General features: G+C 40.9%; 1 protein-coding gene and 1 long non-coding RNA gene across 5 annotated transcripts in view; one reads left to right on the top strand and one right to left on the bottom strand.

The window, feature by feature from the left end:
• Positions 1-8,536, bottom strand: part of LOC145512862 (C2 calcium-dependent domain-containing protein 4A) — a 35,521-nt gene extending 26,985 nt beyond the window's left edge. For 3 of the 4 annotated variants that reach the window (XR_014058870.1, XM_081507561.1, XM_081507560.1), the window contains exon 1: positions 1,834-1,929. The gene's annotated coding sequence lies outside the window, so the exon portion shown is untranslated. Of the gene's footprint in view, positions 1-1,833; positions 1,930-8,421 lie in introns of those variants that run through there. The other variant, XR_014058869.1, reaches the window with a different exon arrangement.
• LOC145512866 (uncharacterized) lies at positions 2,208-22,014 on the top strand. The gene is made up of 2 exons (XR_014058872.1): positions 2,208-2,595; positions 21,669-22,014. It is a non-coding gene; the product is annotated as an uncharacterized LOC145512866 (long non-coding RNA).
• The last annotated feature ends 502 nt before the right edge of the window (positions 22,015-22,516 follow it).

The following is a 22,516-nucleotide window of genomic DNA, read 5'->3' as shown; positions in this document are numbered from 1 at the left end:
AAAGGGGGTTGTAAAAGTTACTTTACATATCAGAAGGGAAGAGAGTTGTAAATGGCTGCTGTTCACTGTATGGAATTTCCGTATGAATGAGATACATGAATTTCTATTATCCCTGAAAGCTCGCTTGCCAGCTCTCTGGCACCTGTATTCAGGTGCTGTTAAGGAACATAGAATTCATGCAAGACTGAAAACAGCACACAGGAAGCCTCCTGTTAAATGTATCCTGACAAACTTTAGGCACTTTGCTGATACAAACCTGGAGAGGAGAGCTAAGAAATCAAAGCAGCAAATTACCAAAAAGATTTTCCCAGTTTAGAACGTGGATGCATAGCTGACATCATACATCCAGGGTCCTTACTGTTAGGCAGAAGATGTAAGCAGACCATAGAGATGCCATTTATAGTGACAAACTGCCTAACAGTAAATACCATATGTCCCCTTCTCCACCAGACTGCTGCTACTCTGACACCCACTTGCCAGACTATGAATGCTAAATGGCATTCAATCTCAGGATTGGATCCCAAAGTCTTAACAGCCCTTAAAATTGCATCTGACTGCCATTTTGTTCTCTCTGCAATACTGTTTCTATCTTCCAGGCCCAGTTACAGAGACAGGGTAATAATTCAGGAGAAAGGAAGAATTAGTCTTCCTGTAAGTCCACGTCTGTCTCTTAGATCAAAAACAACTGTCAGCAGTGATGTGCCATCCTCTTTTCCTTTGGGTCCCTGAGGACTGCTTAAGTCTTTTCTAATGACTATTACCATAGATGTGAACAGTTCCTATACCAGCTTAACCTATTTTAAAACAAGTTCTAAGAGCAGCCCCACCACAGGACCTTAAAGGCAGCCTTTCTCACTACCCCAGGTATTATCTATTTTACTTCCCCAGTCCTGGTTTCTGGGAAAAACACCCATCCCCAATCCCACAATGCCCAGCAACTCTGGTGAGCCCACACCCAGATCCAGTCTAATATTTCAGGGCTCCAGTGCAGGACCACCACAAATTTTGCCTCATCAACAGACAAACTTCAGAGCCTTAATGCAGCTCACATACCCCGCTTAACCTATAAACCAGAAAGTCTGCCTTACTTAAGACACCAGATTCTTCCTCCCACTAGGGAGGGAACCCACTGGAGGGCAATATTCTTTTGTCTCATCCCCTGAACCTAACAGCACGCTTAACTGTTAACCCTAACCCTAACCCTAACCAAGTGACTTCTCCAATGACACATCAAAGTGACTTAAAAGTCATTTGGGGAATTCCTCATATCTAGTAAGAAGGGGAAGAGAAGTTAAACTATTGTATCCTAAGAGATGAAGGAGAGGGCTTTGATAGGGAAAAGAAAGGAACGGAAGGAAAATAGAGATGGCCTGAATGACGACAGGAACCCCTAGGCTTGTCTCGTGGGGACAGGAATCTGGGTGCAGAGGCTGAGTCCATCACTAAACTGATGGCAATCATCCCATCAGTCACTCATAGCAGGAGGCATGTCTGCTCCCCTCCTGGAATCAGAAAACTTGGCTAAAAATCCTCAACGTTGAGTTAAAGAGAAGTCATCAGCTCAAACTCGGTATTTATGGGTGTAACTACAAATTTTACCCAATTTAACATCCACCATATAACCCCCTGCCAAGGACAAGGTTTGGAATGTTCCAGCGGTTCCCCCAAGGCCACCCCATAGGCCGGCTGCATTATATTAATAAGGCTTGCACAGCTCCAGCCTAATCATCCTAGAGGAAGAATTCTTTTCCTAAGGCCACGGTCACCACAAGAATATATGGCTCTGCTACAGTTCAAGGCCTGGGCAACAGTTTAGTTTTTCGAGTCTCCAACCTCTACAGCCTCTTCTCTTGACTGGAGAGCCTGCTGCAGCCTTGAAGGCGTGTGGACAACTTTGACTCCTGCAGTGAGCTTAACGGAAAGAAGGCTGCGGAGGGACCCGGCCAACGCCTTTCAACGACCGCCCGGCCCCTCGCGCCCTTCCCAGCCCTCTCCCCCGCCCCGCTCCGGAGTCTCCAGGGTGACTAGGCAGGGGCGCGGCTGGTGTGCAGGGTTCTCAGAGCTTCCCTGCAGGGATCTGACCAATGACCGGGCTGATGTCCAGGTGAGAGGTCCGTGGACTCTCTCCTGGGTAGCCCCGCCTCCTTTCACTCCTGTGACCTTGGAGTTCTGTGCACGAGCCCTACACCACGCGCTGAGACGTTGGGGATGTCACATGGACGCTCTCGGCTGGTCGAGGCTGGGGGTTCTGTCCCACTTGTGGTGACTGCCCATCTCCCCCCACAGCAACGAGACCCCACGTAGGCCCTCTGGATGCCAGATTAGCAGCTCTACACTGCACCTGGGGAGGCAGACCAGTATGCCTTCTCTTTGCCCTCTTCAGCCCTTCTGGTCTCATTTTTTTAACTTGATGGGTTGAACAGTCTTTGACTATTCTGGATCATGGGGGTAGGGCAGGTGCTCCTTTCTCACCTCCTAATCTTCCCCAGAAATGAAGCCATTTCTCCTTTTCCCTGCTCCACTCGATTCTGAGGCCAGCGTTTAAGCCTCTTCCCTGCCCTTTTGCCCAACCTGCCCTCTGGCTTTCATCTGCAGGTAAGAGGGCTCTGGCTGAGCAAAGGTGGTCATACAATCCCTTGTTCTGAAGCATCTGAGGCATCTGTGCTCCTGTCACTCCCATGTTCCTGGCCTCTCCTGGGTCTTTTTGACATTTTCTATATCCTTTCATCACCCTTTCCTGGGTCTCAGTTACTCAGTTCCTCTGAAGGCTACCCCTTCAGATCCAAAGGGCTTCTGCTCATGGTAAGCACTACCTGTATGTCTTTTGTGCTTGGCTTACTAAATTCAGGTATTTAATCAATGCCATTTTGAAAAACATTTTTAATTGAGCATTACCTGTTGATAACAGGTTTAATGAACATCACCTATATTATCTAAATTATAAAGTTAGTATGGTGGAGTCTTGAACAACAATGGGTTAAACAGCCAACACAACTTCTTATAAAAACTATAGGCTTTATAACCTCCCACCTCCACAAAGGTAACAATTAAGCTTTGCTTCACAGACCTATTCTTTCCCAGGGCAGATGGAGAGAGATTTGCTATAATGGGAACAGTGGTTATTTAGTAGTGATGAGATTAATGCTTTCCATTTTCCTTTTATCTGTGTTTTCTGCAATGCAAATATATTTTAAAAGACTTTTTAAGGGATATGAAGAGTCTGTGGCAACAGGGGACCAAGCCCTTTGACAACCTGATCAAGAGACACCTGTTTGCTCTTGAGGGGGACTTCCTCTAATACTCCCAGGCCTTTCCCACACTGTATGGTTCTAACAGAAAGAGGAGGCAAGGGCAACTTAGGGCAGGGGACGAGAAACTGGTGTGGAAAGGGTTAGTGGAGATTCTGACCATGGTTTGGGGCCAAGAGACATGAGTAATTAATTATACCTTCCCCTAAGAGAAGGACCAGAGGATGACCCACACTGCATATTTGTGAATTGGGAGCAGACTGCCCTGTCACCAAGGGATCTCCTGTATCTCATTTATTCAATCCTTGAGTAGCTTCCCCATTCACTGGTAAGTGTAAGGCCAGATTCTGAATTATGGCTGCCAGAGTATTCAAAACAATATGAGAGAGTCTAGAGGTTAGGACTTGGGCTTTGAAATTGGACAGGACAAGCTTTCATCTAAGCTTTCCACATGGATGAGGTATGCTACCTTGGGCAAGCCATCCAATCAGAGACTCTGGTTTTTCATCTCTAGATGAGTGTTGACAATGCTTGTTGTCAGGATTTTCGTACTTCACAGTGCCTGTCAGGTAGTCCATGCTTAAATGAGAATTAGTAGCTTTTTTCCTGCTTCCCCACCACCAAAGGAGCCACAACCTCCTTTAGTGTACACCTTATTCTTGTCTGTATGCCCAACACTCTATGAGAACCCAGTATTAGATAGTGGAGCTGAGATGTGTTCCTTTTCACAGAACCCTTTGCAGACCCTGAGAAAGGGTACCCCCGACCCTCACTGTCCTTTAGGGTGTGCTGCGGTCTAGCATCCTGGGTCTTTGGAGTAATCTGACCAGAGCTGGAGAGTCCATCTTCCCCATAGGGAATGAGTCTCACCCAGGCTCTGAATCAACCTCTTAAATATGCAATGCCCAGCCGGGGACCAAGGGTAGAGGGGCCTGCCCACTCCCAATCTGAGGCTGACTGACTATCCCAGACCTTCTATGTTCCCTGAAAAGAAACACTTCAGTCACAAGACCCAGGATATTGTCCTCTCCTCCCCGGTTAAAATCACATCCTCCATAGCAGGAAAGTCCCTGTCATAGAACTCAGTCTTCCTGCAGTCCCCGCCTCCCCAGCAGGGCCTCTCTGTTTACCTTATGTGCCCCTCCCCCAGCCGTAATCCCCAGGAGCACTCTTCATCTTCATGCCTTGCCCTCCTCCCTATGAGCACGGAAGCCCCCAGCACTCCGGCTGCCCAGTGCCCCAGCTGGCTTTGGTGTGGGGAGCTTCCATACTTGCTCTGCAGACAGAGGGGCCCCATAGCTTCCCTTCAGCACACTTCCGCACTTCCTGGAGCAGCCTCTTTATCTCCTCCTCCCACATCAGTCCCCAAAGGGGTCTGAGGACAGGTGCATCAAGTCTTGAGAGAGGCATCTCCAGCTTTAAAAGTAGGACTTTTGGGGTGTTGGTAACTGGAAACTGTCAGATCCAGTCTGCCCATAGAGATAGAGTTGGATGTGGGCTCCTGGAGTCCCATTCTCAGGTCTGAGCCCACTTTGCTTACCTGCCCTGCCCCTCCTCAGCCAAATACGGCTGGGCAAAGTCCTCTCTCTGTAACAACATATATATAGAATTTGTGGAGGGAGTGGAGGAAAATTTGTATCTTTTTATTTCCCAGAAAAGAAACATGCATTTGATCATGTGTATCAGAAAGTGGGAGGAAATGACAAAATAGTAGAATTTCAAAATTAGTAGACAAAACACAGTAGAATTTCAAAATTAGCCAGGAGAAAGTGAAAAATAAGGAAAGCAAAAAAAAGAAAAGAGTGGAGAAGGGGGATACCCTTGGTAAATAGTGAACATAAAGTAGAATGAAAGGAATGAAAGGGAGACTAACAAAATAGTTATTATGAAATGTAAATGGGGTGAATTTCCCTATTGAAAGACAGTATGTAATTGAGTTAAAAAAAAAACAAAACACCCGTTATATGCTGTTGAACAAGAAATACACTTAAAATGCTTTCAAAAGGCTTGAAAATTTTCAAGAATGGTCAAATGAAAATATATAAACAAGAAAGCATAAATACTATCACTAAGAAGCTAGGTTGAATAAATTATGTCACAAACTTATTTATACCTAGGGATATAGCTACTACGGAGAAGGCAATGGCACCCCACTCCAGTACTCTTGCCTGGAAAATCCCATGGATGGAGGAGCCTGGTAGGCTACAGTCCATGGGGTCGCTAAGAGTCGGACACGACTGAGCAACTTCACTTTCACTTTTCCCTTTCATGCACTGGAGAAGGAAATGGCAACCCACTCCAGTATTCTTGCCTGGAGAATCCCAGGGACGGCGGAGCCTGGTGGGCTGCCGTCTATGGGGTCGCACAGAGTCAGACACGACTGAAGCGACTTAGCAGCAGCAGCATAGCTACTAAGTGTATCAAGCAAAAACTACTAGCTATGCAATGAAAGCTTGATTTCTTTAAATATTTGTTATGATAGAAGATTTTTTAAATACCTCAAGAATTCTTTTGTTTATTGTTCCAAAATCAGATAAGATGATCTTAGAATTCATGTGGGAGAGTAAATGTCTAAAATAGCTAAGAAAATCACATAAAGGAAGACAACTGAGGAATTTCACGAGATGTGGCATAAGTTTCTCAAGAGAGCTCCTGAATGCCTTGAATTGGGGCACAGAAAGGTCTGTGAAAGGACTCGGCCAGGGCACTGCTGTGGAGAGGGTGACTCTGAGCAGATCAGCTGAGGAAGCTGCCACCACCAGGAGGGAGACCAGGGCAGAGCGCATCCTGCTGGTGCTCTGACTGAGGGTGAAACCAGCAACAGGAAATTTAAAATCTGCCATGGCTCAGATTTCCCTCTCTAGGATTGGGGAACATGCAGAGAGACGTGAATTGACTAACCAGTGTTTGAATATTCACTCAAGAAACAGATACTACAGGCAGGATACTGGCACTGATGTAGTTTTCCTTTGGCTGCAGCTACTGGAGAAGACATTTTCCTTTTAGAGAATACATAAATTTCACAGCTCAGATCTAAAGGTGTTGAAACAGATTGCTGCTAAGTCGCATCAGTAGTGTCCGACTCTGTGTGACCCCGTAGACGGCAGCCCACCAGGCTCCCCCATCCCTGGGATTAGGTCCTCTCAAAACCCAGTTTATGGCCCAAATTCACAATTTCTCAGTTATATATAGATATAGATATATATAAACATATATATTATGAAAGAAACATCTATGTAGATCTATCTATATCTAATCTGTACATAGGTATATACACACATGCACATACACATGTATATACATGTGTATATGTCAATGAAACATTTCCACAAATGTTTTCTCAGGGCATTGGGAGAAGGAGGGAAAAACTAAGATATGGGGCCTCCCTTACTATTGTTACAGAGCAGTGGGGAAGGCTTACTGATATGTGACTGGTTTCACATAAGTTTCCTACCTAGAAGTGGAGCCACCAACGTGGTTACTAGAAGGACACCACAAAACCTCCACCTAACCTTTCTTCCATGATTAATTAAAAAAAAAAAAATACAGATTGACTTGAGAAGCCAGAAGAAACACCCTCAAAGAACCAAAGCTTCTTAAGACTTGGAGGAGGACACAGGTAGTATTTGGGCTTGTAGAATCCCCAGATCAGCAGAAATGAGCCACTGTTTCAGAGAATGATGTGGTAAGAGAATAGTTGGTAGGGAAGCATGCCAGAAGCAGCCATTTTTCTGAAGTGAAGTGAAAGTCGCTCAGTCATGTCTGACTCTTTGCAACCCCATGGACTATACAATCCATAGAATCAGGCCAGAATACTGGGGTGGGTAGCCATTCCCTTCTCCAGGGGATCTTCCCAGCCCAGGGATTGAACCTAGGTCTCCCACATTGCAGGTGGATTCTTTACCAGCTGAGCCACTAGGGAAGCCCAAGAACTAGAGACTTTTTTTTTATTTCGTTAAAAGGAAGTAAGTTTGGAAGTAAATCTTTGCCTTCAAAGAGCTAAGTCTAATGGGGAAACATATAAGAAAAAAGGCAAATGAAGTACACATGACTGTTGCTTTAACAGTAGAAAGACAGGGTGGAAGCCCATCTTAGACACCTGTGTAGTCATTGATTGCCTCCTGGAGGAAGCAGTGTTTGAGGCTAGAAAAATGAGTGGGAGTTGGCTGAATAGTGGGTTCAGGGTGGCAAATTCTTTCTAGCAAAGGGAATGGTACATTCAAAGGGTAGAGCATATAGCCAAGGTGCTTATGGCTACAGCACCATGTTGGAGAGCACAATTAGCAAAGGCCTTTAAGCCACGTTAAAAGAGGAGTATCTTTAAAAAAAAATAAATAAATCTTAGTGAGTTCTTGCTTCCCTCTGGGCTCCCCCGACCAAAAGAAAAAAATCAGCATTAAAAAATAGACACACACACACAAAGCAGACACAGATATTACTGCAGCAAGATATATGCAGAAAAAGTAAGCTGAGGAAAAATATTCCAGAGATGAACACGTATCAGGAGAAGGGGAACATGCAGAGAAAAACAGATAAAGCAACAAAAAAATGGAAATGGGTAATGGATGGGGGTGGGAGGAGCCACAGGCCAGGAGAGTAATAGCAGAGGAGACAGAGTGATCAAAAAGCAGGAGGGGAGGGTGGAAGAGAGCAGATTCCCCCAAGAGCATGGAGCAGATTTAGACACTGGAGCTCAGATCCTGCTGACCACACAGGATCTCTCTGACCTTGCAAGGAGTCTCTCTTGCCAAACCAAACCTCTTCTTCAGTTCTCTCAGCTTGAAGGGAAAAGGAGAAAGATGTTTGCAAGCCCTCGAGGTTGGGGAGCAGGTAGCAGAGCAAAGACCAGGTTAGAAGGGGTTGACTGAATGGGAAAAGTCAGAGAAAATGTTGTCCCAGGAGGACTGCGGCGACCAAAAGTGGTGTTCTACAGCTAAACGAATAAAATGGAAGGGAAATTGAAAGGAAGAACACACTGATAGAAAAGGAATCTTGTCAGAGAAATTCACAGTCACTATGGAAAGACACACAGGCACTAGAGGTCAGAGGATATAGCTAGACTGTCAGAGTTCAAGTCCTGCTATTATACCAACTGTGTGACACTGGGCCAGTTACTTGAAATCTCTGTTTCAGTTTCCTCAACTGTAAGAATGAAATAATAATTAGTACCAACCTCAGCATGATGTAGGACAGGTAAAATGAGTTCAATATAAGCAGAATGCTCTGTGTAGTTAGATGTTGCACATCTATCAATGCTGGCTGCCATTATTCCTCTATCCAGTGATAGTGCTGGCACCCTTTGTGATGTCATATACTTTCAAAGTCCCATCAAGGCTCTTCTGGTCTATTGGAGGGACACGGTGAGGAGATAAACAAGGAGCACGAAGGGGTATCTTGGGTTTAGGAGGATATTTAGAATGGAGAGATGACCCATCACTCCCCTGAAAGCCTGACGTGCCAGTTGGGCTCTGGTCTTGCCTCTCTTACAGCGTGTCTGTTGTACACATCACTTCTAGTACTTATTTGGATCTTGTTTGGATCTTGTTTTCAGGGTTGGCCTGAGGGCCAGCTATTCAAAAGGGAAGTCTATTTGCAGTCTTTTCATACCCATCCAAGCCCCTTCTTCCTTTCAGTTGCCTAGTAACATCTGGTCCTCTACCTTCAAATCTCAAAAACTGCACTTGCTTATATCTCTTTTGAAGGGGATGTGATTGCTCAATGTAGGGTTGTAAAAATGTCTGATGGAAACTGATCATCTGGGGATTTTATTGGGGGTCAGTTCCTTGAAGAGAGATGTGAAGCTGTCTGGAATCTCACTATTGTGGAAAGAAGGTTCTGACTGAGGAAGGCTCTTGAAGATGGGAGAGGCTTAATTCCATTCCTGGTGTATTTCATTAGAGACTATATTCCTCTTTTGTTGTGGCTCATGGGATCTATTCCCTGTAACACATATGAAAATATGGTGGAAAGTGTGGCTACGAGACCAACAAAGATTGGAGTAGGACTGAGGTTTGGGCTAATGGCCTTTACAGGTTTTTGCTCTTTGAAGAGCCTGACCATTGCCCCAGTGCACAGACAAAGAAGTGCCAGACAGGGCCTGAAAATTGTAGCTGGTGGAGTAATGATAGATTTATTCAGTCTTCTAGTGCCATTCCAAGGAGGTGTTTATAAATTTTTTGAAAGAGCGTGAAACAGAACTGCTACCAGAGACTCTGTAAGGAGCTGGTCCCCGGCCTTGGAGCTGAAAGACTGTCCCTGAGCTGTTGAGCTTGGAAGGGAACCATGGCTATACAGACTAGGGACCCCATGGGAGTTAAAGGCAGGAGGAGATGGTGGCAGCCCCCACCAGTAGGAAAGCCTAAGGAGCAGCTCCGCCTGTGAGCTCTTGGAGAGAGCTCAGTGATATCATACTCATATTCATAGAAGACTGAAATCTTTGCCTTAAAGATCAAGAACAGACAAGGATGCTCACTTTTACCCCTGTTATTCAATATTGTACTGGAAGTCCTAGTCAGAGCAACCATGCAAGGGGAAAAAACAAAAAAGGCAACCAATTGAAAAAGAAGTAAAACTCTCTATTCACAGATAACATAATCCTGTATATGGAATAGTCTATAAAGAATCTCTAAAAAAAAATCTGTTAAAAAATTCATCTAAATTAATTCATCAACTTTGTACAAGATCAAAAATTAGCTGTATTTCTATAAACTGGCAATAAACAGTCCAAACAGGAAATTAATTTTAAAAATTCTGTTTGCAGTAGTATGAGGAAGAATAGAATACTTAGGAGCAAATTTAACCAAGATGATACAAGATGTGTATAGTATAAAGAAAACTACAAAACATTCCTGAAAGAAAAAAGTTATCTAAAATGAAAAGACAAGACACCTCATTTTCATGAATTGAAAGACTTGAAACAGTTAAGATAGTGATAATACCAAAAGCAATCCACAGAATCTGTGCCATCATTATTTAAAAAAAAACAAAACCAAGGATCTTTTTGCAAAAATTGAAAAAAATCATTCTAAAATTCATACGGAATGGAAAGGGGACCAAAAAAAAAAAAGAAAAAAAATCTTGAAATAGAAGAACAGAGTTGGAGGACTCACATTTACTTCCTTGTTTCAAAATTTACTACAAAGCTACAATAATCAAAACAATGCTATACTAGAATAAGATTGACATATAGATCAATAAAATAGAATTAAGATTCCAGAAATATAAATTGAATGTTAACTGATTTTTGACAAGGATGCTAAGACTGTTCAATGAAGAAAGAATAGTCCTGTCAACAAATGGTGCAGGAACAACTGGATAGCCACATGCAAAAGAATGATGTTTGATCTTACCTCACACTTTATGCAAAAATTAATTCAAAATGAACTAAATATAAGAGCTAAAACCATAAAACTCTTAACAGAAAATACAGGGGTAAATCTTTGTGACATTAGATTTAGCAATGGTTTCTTAGATGTAATATCAAAAGCACAAATAATTTTCAAAAAATAGATAAATTGGACTTCATCAGAATTAAAACTTTTGTGAAGATCAATGAAACTAAAACTGGTTCTTTGAAAGATAAACAAAATTTATAAACTTTTGCCCAGAATCATAGACTCATAAAGAAGCAAAGGGAAAGGGTCCAAATCAATAAATCAGAAATGAAAAAGAAGTTGCAGCCAACACCACAGAAATACAAAGGACCTTTGGAGATGACTTTCCTGGTAGTCCAGTGGTTAAGACTCTGCATTTCCACTACAGGGGGTGTGGGTTTGATCTCTGATTGAAGAAGTTCCGCATGCTATGGGGTGTGGCCAAAAAAAAGGTATGATTCAAATTAAAAAAAAAAAACAACTAAAAACAAAGGACCATAAGAATCTCTACAAGTAACTACATGCCAATGAAATGGATAACCTAGAAGAATGCATAAATTTTTGGAAAGGTAAAATCTCCCAAAACTGAACTGGGAAAAAATGGAAAATATGATTAGACCAATTTTAAGTACTGAAATTGAATCTGTGATTTAATAACTCCCAACAAACAGAAGTCCAGAACCAGATAGCTTTACAAGTGAATTTTACCAAACATTTAGAGAAGAGTTAATACCTATTCTTCTGAAACCATTCCAAAAAACTTGAGAATAAAGGACACCTCTGAATTCATTATATGAGGCCACCATCAGCCTGGTACCAAAACCAAAGATTTGTTGTTTTTGCTGTTTAGTCACTAAGCCATGTCTGACTCTTTGTGACCCCATGGACCATAACCTGCCAGGCTTCTCTGTCCATGGAATTTCCCCAGCAAGAATACAGAAGTGAGTTGCCATTTCCTGTTCCAGGGTCTTCCTGACCCAGGGATCAAACTGAGTCTCCTATATTGGCAGGTGGATTCTTTACCACTGAACCACCAGGGAAGCCCAAAACCAAAGATATACCACACACAGAAAGGAAAAGTACAAGCCAATATCCATGATGAACATAGACACAAGCAAAAAAATACTTGCAAATCAAATCCAACAATGTATTAAAAGGGTTATACACCATGATCAAGTGGGATTTATTACAAGGGTGCAAGGATTTTTCATTATCTACAAAACAATCAGTGTGATACACCTCATTAACAAACTGAAGATTAGAACAACAAGGTCCTACTGTGTATAGTACAGAGAACTATATTCAATATCCTATGACAAACCATAAAGAAAAAATACATGAAAAAGAATATATATATATGTATATATTACTGAGTCACTTTGATACACAACAGGAATTACCACAACATTAGAAACCAACTATACTTTAATAAAATTTAAAAAATAAAATAGAAATATCAAATTGATGCCACAGCAAAGAGTTTGCATGCTACAACTAGGAGTTCACATGCTGCAATGAAGACTGAAGATTCCATGTGCTGCAACTAAGACCTGGCACAGCCAAATATTTTTTTAATAGCAAGCTGAAAAATAAAACCCATATAATCATCTTAATAGATTCAGAAAAAGTTTTTGATAAAATTCAACATCCATTTATGATAAAAAAAAAAACAACCCAACTCTCCAGAAAGTAGGTATAGAGGGAACCTACCTCAACAAAATAAAAGCCATAAATGACAAAACCAGAGCTTACATTATACTCAGTGGTGAAAGGATCCAGGAACAAGACAAGGATCCCCATGCTTGCTCGCCACTTTTATTCAACATAGTTTTGGAAACCCTAGTCACACCAGTTAGAGAAGAAAAAGAAGTGAAAGGAATCCAAATTGGAAAAGAAGTAAAACTATCTCTATTTGCAGATGACAGATAATTGAATACTATATATGTTATTTAGTCACTAAGTCATGTTCGACTCTTTTGCAACCCCATAGACTGTAGCCTGCCATGCTTCTTTGTCCATGAAATTATCCAAGCAAGAATACTGGAGTGGGTTGCCATTTTCTTCTCCAGGGGATCTTCCCAACCCAGGAATCAAACCTGTGTCTCCTGCATTGGCAGGTGGATTCTTTACTGCTGAACCACTTGGGAAAGCTCAGAATACTATACATAGAAAATACTAAAGTCCTACTAAAGCTCACCAATGAATTTGGTACAGCTTCAGGATATAAAGTTAGTACATAGAAATCTGCATTTATATACACTAACAACAAAAGATTAGAAAGAGATACTAAGGAAACAATCCTATTGACCACTGCATTAAAAAAAGAATAAAATACCTAAGAATAAACCTACCTAAGGAGGCAAAAGACCTGTACTCAGAAAACTAAGACAATGATAAAAGAAATTAAAGATTACACAAACAGAAAGATATACCATATTCTTAGACTGGAAGAATCAACATTGTAAAAATAACTATACTACCCAAGGTAATCTAAAGATTCAGTGCAATCCATACCAAATTACCAGTGGCATTTTTCACAGAACTAGAACAAATTTTATTTTAATTTGTGTGGAAGCACAAAAGACCCTGAAAAGCTAAAGCAATCTAGAGAAAGAAAAATGGAGCTGCAAGAATCAGGCTCCCCAACTTCAGATCATACAATAAAGCTACAGTGATCAAAACAGCGTAATATTGGCACAGAAAAAAAAAAAATAGACAAATGGAACAGAATAGAAAGCCCAGAAATAAACTCATGCAACTATGGTCAATTAATCTATGACAGAGGGGGCAAGAATATACAATGGAGAAAAGACAGTCTCTTCAATAAGTGGCGCTGAGGGAATTCCCTGGTAGTCTAGTGGTTAGGACTGCATACTTTCACTGCTGTGGGCCCAGATTCAATCCCTGATCCTACAAGCAGCGCCACACAGCCAAAAAACAAACAAGCAAAAAAGTAAGTGGTGCTGGGAAAACTGGACAGCTGCATGTAAAGGAATGAAATGAGAAGTCTCTAACACCACACACAAAAATAAACTCAGAAGAGATTAAAAACCCAAATGTAAGACCAGTTAATATAAAACTCCCAGAGGAAAACATGGGCAGAATACTCTTTTACATAAATCACAGCAATATCGTTTTGGATTGGTCTCCTAGGGTAATGAAAATAAAAATGAAAATGGGACCTAATTAAACTTAAAATTTTTTGCACAGCAGAGAATTCACTGGTAGTTCAGTGGCTAAATAAAGACTCCCAGCTGCCAATTCAGAGGACCAGGGTTCAATACCTGGTCAGGGAACTAGATCCCACATATCGCAACTAAGAGTTTGCATGCCTCAACTAAGAGTTCACATGCTGCAATTAAAGATTCGGCATGCTGCAACTAAAAGATCCCACATGCTTGGGACTACCCTGGTGATCCAGGGGTTAAGATCTGCCTGCCAATGCAGGGAACATTGATTTAATCCCTGGTCTGGAAACTAAGATCCCACATGCCACGGGGCAGATAAGCCCACACACCTGGACTATTGCACCCAAGCACCACAACTACTGAAGCCCATGTGCTCTGGAGCCCATGCTCCACAACAAGGGAAGCCACTGCAATCAGAAGCCTTCGCACTGCAACTAGAGAGTAGCCTTTGTTTGCTGCCTCTAGAGAAAGTCTGTGTGCAACAACAAAGAGCCCATGCACTGTAATGAAGACCCAGGACAGCCAAAAATAATAAATAAGATTCTGCATGCTGCAACTAAGATTCAGCACAGGCCAATTAAATATTTTTTTAAAAAGAAAAGAAAAAGCTCTTGCACTACAAAGGAAAACCATAAACAAAATCAAAAGACAGCCTACAAACTGGAAGAAAATATTTGCAAGTGATGTGACTAAAAAGAGATTAATTTACAAATTGTACAAACAGCTCATGTGGTTCAATATCAAAAAAGCAACCAAGTCAATCTTAGGCAGAAGCTCTAAATAGATATTTCTCGGTCCTGGAGGAGGATTCCAAATGGGTCGCAGCCGCAGCTGCTCCCCACGGAGGGAGCGTAGGCGGTCCCGGTCCACATTCCAGAAAGAGAACGCAGGCGCCAAGAAAGGTCCCGGTCCAGGGAGAGAAATTGGAGAAGAAGCCACTCTCGCTTCCAGTACACAAGGCATTCCAGGTTCCCAAGACGACACAGATCCACAGATCCATCTCCTTCCCCTTCTCGACTGAAAGAAAGAAGAGATGAGGAGAAGAAAGAAACAAAATGAAGAGCAAAGAACGTGAGATAACGGAGAAAGACTCAGAGGGCAAAACAGAGGAAGAAACAGAGATGATGAAGTTAATGGGATTTGCCTCCTTTGACTCCACAAAAGGGAAAAAGGTGGCTGGCTCTGTAAATGCCTATGCCATAAAAGTGTCTCAGAAGGGAAAGTTATAGGCAGTACATGAATGGAAAAGGTGGATTCAACAGACCTTTGGGTTTCATTGCGCGAGAACTGAAGTGTTGAAGAATGATGTTTTTTCCCTCATCTTGATCAGAACAGTGGATTTTTGTATTTAATATGCATCAAAAACAGGATCACAGTCCTTCCTCCTTGTAAAGTAAGAAAATTTTATTTATGATGTGTGTAGTTCACTTACCGCACCTCAAAAAAAAAGTTAAATATTACATTTTTTTCCTTTAGGAAATATCATTTGGGGCAGTCATCAACCCCATTTTTTTGTCCTTATTCCTATGTAAACTATATATGTTTTTTCTTGGATGCTCCTTATGACTTTTTAAAACACATAAAAGTAATTTGGAAGTAAGTTTCTCAAATAAAGCAATAATTTCTAAAAACAAACAAAAAACCAAACAAAAACTAGATATTTCTCTAAAGAAGACATACAACTGGCCAACAAATACATGAAAAAAAAAAAAGCCTCAACATATCTAATTATTAGACCAACACAAATAAAAATATAGTGAGGTATTACCTCATTCAGTTAAAATAGCCATCATCAAAAAGTTTACAAATAATAAAAGCTGGGATGTGGAGGAAAATATACTCTCCTCTACTGTTAGTGGGAATGTAAATTGGTGCAACCACTGTGGAAAACAGTAAGGAGCTTCCTTGGAGAACTAGAAACAGAACTACCATATGATCCAGCAATTCCACTCCTAGGGATATATCCAAAAAAGATGAAAACTCTAATTTGAAAAGATACATGTATTGTAATGTTCATAGCAGCACTATTCACAACAGTCAAGATATGGAAGCAACCTAAATGTCCATTGACAGAGGAATGGAAAAAGAAGATGTGATTTATCTGTATATAGTGGAATGTTATTCAGCCATAAAAAAGAATGAAATAATGCCATATGCAGCAACATGGATGGACCTAGAGATTATCATATTAAGTGAAGTAAGCCAGACAGATTGAAGGCAGGAGGAGAAGGGGACGACAGAAAATGAGATGATTGGATGGCATCACCACCTCAATGGGCATGAGTTTGAGCAAGCTCCAGGAGGTAGTGAAGGACAGGGAAGCCTGGTGTGCTGCAGTCCATGGGGTCACAAAGAGTCAGACACAACTGAGCGACTGAACAACAACAAAGCCAGAGAAGGACAAATATCATATGATTTTTGTTTATATGTGGAATCTATTTTTTAAAAAGATGCAAATGAACTTATTTACAAAACAGAGACTCACATAGAAAACGAACTTATGCTTACCAAAGGGAAAAGGAGAGGAGGGATCAATTAGGAGGTTGGGACTAACATATAAATACTACTACACTCAAAATAGATAATAAATGCCTACTGTAGCACAAGGAACTATACTCAATGTTTTGTAATAATCTATAAAGGAAAAATGTATGTGTGTGTGTGTAACTGAATCACTGTGCTGTATACCAAAACTAACACTGCATTGTAAATCAATTATACTTCAGTAAAAAAAAAAAAAATTAAAACATATGTGCATCAAAGGACACCATCAAGAGAGTAAAAAGACACCCTACAGAACAGGAAAAAATATTTTAAACTCATATATTTGATAAGGGTCTATTATCCAAAATATATAAAGAACTCATAACTCAACAACAAAAAGACAAAAACACAGTTTAAAATGGGCAAAGGACTTGAATGGTCATTTCTACAAAGGAAATAAATTGCAAAAATGTACATGAGAAGATGCTCAACATAATTTGCCATTAGAGAAATGCAATAAAAACCACAAGAGGGTGCCACTTCACATTCCTTTTAGGATGGCTATAATTAAAAACAGAAAACAAGTTTTGGTGAGGATGTGGAAAGATTGGAACCTTCATATACTGTTTGTGGGACTGCAAAATGGTGCAACCACTGCGGAAAACAGTTTGAAAATCTCTCAATAAATTAGAATTACCATATAATTCATCAATCTCACTCTAGGCTTATACCAGAAAAATTGAAAACAGGTGTTCAAACAAAAACTTGCCCCACTACTTTTAATAGCCAAAAAGTAAAAACAGCCCAAGACATGGAAGCAACCTAAATGTCCATAGACAGAGGAATGGATAAAGAAGATGTGATTTATCTGTATACTAGAATGTTACTCAGCCATAAAAAAGAATGAAATAATGCCATGTACAGCAACATGGATGGACAGCACTATTTATAATAGCCAAAAAGTAAAACCAACCCAAAGATTCATCAACTTATGAATGGATAAAATGTGGTATATTCCATACCATAGAATACTATTCTGACATTAAAAGGAATGAATCACTGACAAATGCTATAATATGGATGGACCTTGAAAGCTTTATACTAAATGAAAGAAGACAGATACATAGGTTATGTTGCATGATTCAGTTTTCAAGAAATATCTAAAATAAGCAAACCCATGGAAACAGAAAGCAGATTCATGGCTGCTGGGTGGTGGTGGGAGGGGAAGAAGCAGAGGATGGGGAGTAACTGTTTCTAAAGAGAGCAGAGCTTCCTTCTGGGGTAGTGAAAATTGCCCAGAAGTAAATTGTGGTGATAGTTATGAATATACTAAATGTCACTAACAGTAACTTTTATATTAAGTATATTTTATCGTTGTTGTTCAGGTGCCAAGTCACGTCCGACTCATTGCAACCCCATGGACTGCAGCATACCAGGCCTCTTTGTCCCTCACCATCTCTCAGAGGTTGCCCAAGTTCATGTCCATTGATCAGTGATGCCATCCAACCATCTCATCCCCTGTTTCCCTCTTCTCATTCTTCCTTCAATCTTTCCCAGCATCAGGGTCTTTTCCAATAAGTCAGTTGTTCCCATCAGGTGGCCAAAGCGTAGGAGCTTCAGCTTCAGAATCAGTCCTTCCAATGAGTATTCAAGGTTGATTTCCTTTAGGACTGACTGGTTTGATCTCCTTGCTGTCCAAGGAACTCTCAAGAGTCTTCTCCAGAACCACAGTTTGAAAGCAGCCTATGGTCCAACTCTCACATCCATCCATATCTGACTACTGGAAAGATCATTGCCTTGACTATATGAAGCTTTGTCGGCAAAGTGATGTCTTTTCTTTTTAATACACTGTCTAGGTTTGTTATAGCTTTACTTCCAAGAAGCAATTGTCTTCCAATTTCATGGCTGTAGCCACCATCCATGGTGACTTTAGAGCCCAAAAAGCAGAAATTTGTCACTGCTTCCACCTTTTCCCCTTCTATTTGCCATGAAGTGATGGAGCTAGATGCCATGATCTTAGTTTTTTTAATATTGAGTTTTAAACTGGCTTTTTCACACTCCTCTTTCACCTCATCAAGAAGCTCTTAATTTCCTCTTCACCTTCTGCTGTTAGAGTGGTATCATCCACATATCTGAAATTGTTGATATTTCTCCCGGCAATCTTGATTCCAGCTTGTAACTCATGCAACCAGCATTTAGCAAGATGTGTTCGGCGTACAAATTAAATAAACAGGGTGACAATATACAGCCTTGTTGTCCTCCTTTCTCAATTTTGAGCTAGTCAGTTGTTGCTTCTTGGCCCACATACAGGTTTCTCAGAAGACAGGTAAGATGGTCTGGTATTCCCATCTCTTTAAGAGTTTTCCATAGTTTGTTATGATTCACACAGTCAAAGGCTTTAGCACAGTCAATGAAACAGAAGTAAATGTTTTTCTGGAATTCCCTTGCTTTCTCTATCATCCAGTAAATATTGGCAATTTGATCTCTGGTTCTTCTGCCTTTTCTAACCCCAGCTTGTACATCTGGAAATTCTCAATTCAAGTACTGCTGAAGCCTAACTTGAAGGATTTTGAGCATAACTTTGCTAGCATGGGAAATGAATGCAATTGTCTGGTAGTTTGAACATTCTTTAGTACTGCCCTTCTTGGGAACTGGGATGAAGACTGACCTTTTCTAGTCCTGTGGCCACTGCTGGGTTTTCCAAATTTGAAGACATACTGAGTGTAGCACATTTAAAAAAATACAGGAACACAGGGCAGGAAGCAGTCAGGCAAGATAGAAACTTGAAAAGTTTCTATAGAAATTGTAGACATTGTGAACTGAAGAAGGAAGAGCTTCTGGAAGCTGCCACAGGCAGGAGAGAGCCCTGGGGACGTCTATCGGTGATGACCATTAGCTCCTACACTTTGTCCTCTTAAATGCCACTAAGCTCAGTGAGAGGCATGTTGTAGGTGCTCCAAAACATAAGCATTATGAATGAAAGAGTGAAGAGGTGTTGGGCCTGTCCTTGCTGAATGAGCCAGCATTCCCAGAACTCCTGACAAGAAGCCCCCAGATGCTAAATGGAAAACTTGACAATATCACTAGGATATTTGATGGCCCCTGCCAGGAAGCTTGTCAAGAAGCCAAGTAAACTCCAACCCCTGACCTTCTGTCAGACCTGAGGGAGTGTTATCACCTAGAAATGCCTGTTACTGTAGTTACATTTGGTCCAAAAGACGGTAAAGATAATTGACTTTGTAAAGAGCCACTACTGTCAAGAGGATTTCCCCCTAGCAAATAGCAAACTGGAAAATCAAAAACCTTGGTAGCTGAGAACTTGAACTATAGATGGGCCCACACTTCCCGCATAAGCTGTGGCCTGAGATCTGACCTTAGAGTGAGAGTGGATTTAAGCTGCTAGAGTCTATATAAAGCCCATTAATAGCCACCTATTAATGGTGGCTGTAAATTAAACTCCAAACTCAAACTTTATTATGGGGAAAAAGAATTACATAAAATGTATTCATTTTGGAGAAAACGTACAGTTGAATTTAATAGATGCTGAACATGAACCAAAAGGAGAGCAGGTGGTTTGTTTAATTCAATATTGAGGCAATTTTTTCTCCCTAGTAAGTAGCTTTCTTGATTACAATTGTTGAGGAAAACCTACTTCTGGTTCCTTTAGGGATCTGCAGGTCACAGATTTCTCCATTCCTGGATGCAATTGAGATCATCAAAAATGTGCATCTGTGCCCAACTTACAGTCTACAACAACCTTGGGCATCTCCTGTCTTGAATTTTCCTGTTTTCCTTCTCTCCTCTCATGTCCCAATCAAATCCTACTCATTCTATACTTTGCATCACACAGCACCACCATATGCTTTCCCCCTCTCTTTGTCACCAAATCTGGATGACACACTATAGAGTGAACCCTGATTTTTTCTGGTATATTTAGAGAAATCATTTTAGTCAATTATGGAGCATTTACCATGCGCTAGGCTCACTGGAGCATTATGAATGAAACAATTGATGAGTTTTGGTCTCAGAGGATTCCCTGTCCAGTGGAGCAACTAACTTTGCTTTTTAATGGGGTAAGGAATTTTGACATTTGGGTTCACCTGGTATGAGGCAGCATAAAACTTTAAGGTTGTCTATTTTTTAAAACAACTTAATGGTTTTTAAAAAATATTCTCATTCTCTTTAATAAATAAATTTTATTAATAATAGCTATATAAAACATCAGCCTTATGGCATACTTTTAAAATGTTCTCTAATTTAAATTTTATTCTTTATTGAAGTGTAGTTGACCTACAACACTATGTTAGTTCCAGGGGTACAACATTGTAATTTGTTATTTCTATACATGCAATAAAATGGCCATGAGGATTTCCCATTTTTAGGGCCAACATGTGACATGGCCTTCAGAGTTGTTCTTGGAATGTTTCACATCACATGATCATTTTGCCTTGGGGTTGGGTGGAGGAGCCAGCAGAAATTCTAGTCTGCTGAGCTGGGTCTGGGGAGAAAGTCCCTGGAACAAGAACTTGGGGAGATGACATCAGTCTAAGAGGCAGGAAAAAGATGTGTATGAAGAAATCAGCCTTTAAATAACTAGTTCTTGTGGTGTCCTTCTACAATGAAACTAAACATTTTTCTTTGGAGGGGGGAGACTACACTTTCTGAAAACAGAGCTTCCGTGATGATGGAATTTGGAGGGGATATAAAACAACTTGGTGTGATCTCTAAAGGAAACAAGGATGGGGCATCAACTATAGCATCAATTTGGCTCAAAGGGTTGGTCCATAAATTAGAAAGAAATGATTTCCTTCCTCTTGCTGTCCTTTGTTCTCGTAGGTGTGGGTCATGGCATGATTTGGGAGACCAAGAGAAAGACGGAGGACGAGCTAGGAAAACAGAAAAGGGAGCAAGTATAAGCAATGAAGAGAAGAGTATGAGAGGGCAAGGAAAGGGATGACACCACAAAAAGTTTAGAGACAGATGAGGGGAAGGTATAAAGAGAATAAATAGAGAAGGACTGAACAAAGTCCAGAGGGTAGCTGACCAGGCCCTCCGTCCCCAGTGGGTGGTTTACAGGAAACAGCTCTTCACAGTAACAGCTTGAACAGAGAGGAGTGGAGCAGAGACAAGGACCGTGGAAGGCCAGGGATCCTCTCACCCTCTTTGCATTCCTTCTTTGTATCCTGTTGTTCTTTAGTCCCTTCTTTCCATCTCTAGCCTCAGAATCTGCTCTCTTCTGCCTTTTGGACCCTTTTATTTGCTTTGAGCTATGCTCAAAACTCAAACTGAGCTTTGCTTTTAGTTATGAGCTAAAAGGCAATTGCTTAAACTTGGGAAATCAGAATAATGATGGAATTTCATTTTCTCACTCATAGGCCTTTGAATTTAAGAGCCTTGCTGGAGTCCTGCTCCAGCTGGTCCAGGGGTACCCAAGGGATGAACGGCGTCGGCGAAAAGAAAGAAAGGAAAGAAAGAAAGACAGAGTCTTTTGAAGGTTCAGAGATGAAGATTCTTTACTGCTCTAAGTTTCTACTTACATAGCACATGTTTTAGGTCAGTCACCTTTGTAATGATTCTTTTGCAATATTTTCCTATTCAGATGATTTACCTCTTGATTCTAAGATGTAAATGTTCTTTCCTGGTCTTTGTTACATTTCGGTTACATTTTTACCCCGAAACCTATTCTTATTTTACTAAAAACATGATCCATGATGTCATAAATCATATTGTTCTATCTACTTGAGCGAACACAGCGTCTTGCTTCAGGGAATAAGCACTATAGCGGGATTTAAGGTCAAGAGTCTTTCATAGTACAGCCATTGTCTATGGGGGTCTGTTTACCATCTACCCACATATCACAAGACTATTTGTGGCAAAAACAAATCTTTTACAGTCTACCATGAAACCACCTGCAATATGACTCACATATTTCCTTTTGTCTGTGTTCAGGTTCTGGGGGGGCACAGATATCTCTAGCATCCCAATCTTTATGAGAAAAGGCAATTGGATTAGTTTCTGTAATTTTTCTTAATACATGATCCAAGTTTTCAGTCATCAATAATAATCTCCTCATAAGGCCAAATCACAATAGGCTTAGGGCTTGTTTTTTAAATGAACATGGCCTTACTTCCTGGCTGAGTGTTAGGGACCCATCAGCCAGGGGCCTCAGTAGGTTTAATCATTTTGGGAATATTTCTTTGGGACAGAGGATCATTTTTCTTTT

This window comes from Giraffa tippelskirchi, chromosome 7, assembly GCF_054371585.1.
Source record: "Giraffa tippelskirchi isolate mGirTip1 chromosome 7, T2T-mGirTip1v1.2.pri, whole genome shotgun sequence".
Taxonomy (NCBI): Eukaryota; Metazoa; Chordata; class Mammalia; order Artiodactyla; family Giraffidae; genus Giraffa; species Giraffa tippelskirchi.
The sequence above is the reverse complement of the archived record's forward strand: the minus strand, read 5'-3'. Positions and strand labels throughout refer to the sequence as shown.